Here is a 2,156-nt window from a genome sequence, read left to right as displayed (position 1 = left end):
ATGAGTGATGTTGAGCATCTTTTCATGTGTTTGTTAGCCATCTGTATGTCTTTTTTGGAGAAATGTCTATTTAGTTCTTTGGCCCATTTTTTGATTGGGTCGTTTATTTTTCTGGAGTTGAGCTGTAGGAGTTGCTTGTATATTTTTGAGATTAGTTGTTTGTCGGTTGCTTCATTTGCTATTATTTTCTCCCATTCTGAAGGCTGTCTTTTCACCTTGCTAATAGTTTCCTTTGATGTGCAGAAGCTTTTAAGGTTAATTAGGTCCCATTTGTTTATTTTTGCTTTTATTTCCAATATTCTGGGAGGTGGGTCATAGAGGATCCTGCTGTGATGTATGTCGGAGAGTGTTTTGCCTATATATGACAAACCCACAGCAAACATTATCCTCAATGGTGAAAAATTGAAAGCATTTCCTCTAAAATCAGGAACAAGACAAGGGTGCCCACTTTCACCATTACTATTCAACATAGTTTTGGAAGTTTTGGCCACAGCAATCAGAGCAGAAAAAGAAATAAAAGGAATCCAAATTGGAAAAGAAGAAGTAAAACTCTCACTATTTGCAGATGACATGATCCTCTACATAGAAAACCCTAAAGATTCCACCAGAAAATTACTAGAAATAATCAATGACTACAGTAAAGTTGCAGGATATAAAATCAACACACAGAAATCCCTTGCATTCCTATACACTAATAATGAGAAAACAGAAAGAGAAATTAAGGAAACAATTCCATTCACCATTGCAACGGAAAGAATAAAATACTTAGGAATATATCTACCTAAAGAAACTAAAGACCTATATATAGAAAACTATAAAACACTAGTGAAAGAAATCAAAGAGGACACTAATAGATGGAGAAATATACCATGTTCATGGATTGGAAGAATCAATATAGTGAAAATGAGTATACTACCCAAAGCAATTTATAGATTCAACGCAATCCCTATCAAGCTACCAACAGTATTCTTCACAGAGCTAGAACAAATAATTTCACAATTTGTATGGAAATACAAAAAACCTCGAATAGCCAAAGCGATCTTGAGAAAGAAGAATGGAACTGGAGGAATCAACCTACCTGACTTCAGGCTCTACTACAAAGCCACAGTTATCAAGACAGTATGGTACTGGCACAAAGACAGAAATATTGATCAATGGAATAAAATAGAAAGCCCAGAGATAAATCCACGCACATATGGACACCTTATCTTCGACAAAGGAGGCAAGAATATACAATGGATTAAAGACAATCTCTTTAACAAGTGGTGCTGGGAAATCTGGTCAACCACTTGTAAAAGAATGAAACTGGACCACTTTCTAACACCATATACAAAAATAAACTCAAAATGGATTAAAGATCTAAACGTAAGACCAGAAACTATAAAACTCCTAGAGGAGAACATAGGCAAAACACTCTCCGACATACATCACAGGGTATTAAGTTTTAACTGCTGGGGTGTTTATTATGATACATCAACATTGAAAAAAGGGTTTGGAAAATATACTTAAGATTCACATTATGTTTTATGATTATCTGTGGGAAACTAAAACTCATCTATGCCTAAGTAAGACTTTTTGATCAGATGATGGGAGAGTGTTTTATCAGGTGTGGAGAACACAGGAACCTGAAGGGAAGCAGGGACACCAGTTATGTTCAGCATTGCAGCCTTTCTTGACCCAATGGGAACAGAGTTTATCCATTGGAGCTAGGAGTACAGCAGAGACAAGTGGCAGCCATGCCAGGGAGAGCACAGAGGTCCTTGGAGGCATCCCTCGATAGCCAGCACTGACCAGTTCTCACAGTGGACACTGTCTGCAATCAGGACTCTTGAATAGTGTGAATTTCTGGACTTAGGTTGTGGCTGTGAGAGGAGATGAGGCTGGAAGTTGGTCTTGTACAGAGGAATACGTGTTGAATCCTTGTTCCATGAGCAAGGATTAACCTTGCATCTTGTTTAAAACCCTAGGAAATCGGGCAATAGAGCAGCAGGCTTCTGTGTTCGAGAAGCTCCTGTCTGGCAGTTTCAGGGCTGTGGGTGTGGGCTGTTGACAGTCATTTCCCATCACTGATTGTGTGTCCTTCTCATCCTCCAGCAAGTCTTTAGATTTTTCTCATTGGACATATGAGTGAGAACTGAGATAAGTTAGGCCTGAAG

The sequence above is a fragment of the Bison bison genome, unplaced genomic scaffold (assembly GCF_000754665.1).
Source record: "Bison bison bison isolate TAMUID 2011002044 unplaced genomic scaffold, Bison_UMD1.0 scf7180017857144, whole genome shotgun sequence".
NCBI classification, from domain to species: domain Eukaryota; kingdom Metazoa; phylum Chordata; class Mammalia; order Artiodactyla; family Bovidae; genus Bison; species Bison bison.
The sequence above is the reverse complement of the archived record's forward strand: the minus strand, read 5'-3'. Positions refer to the sequence as shown.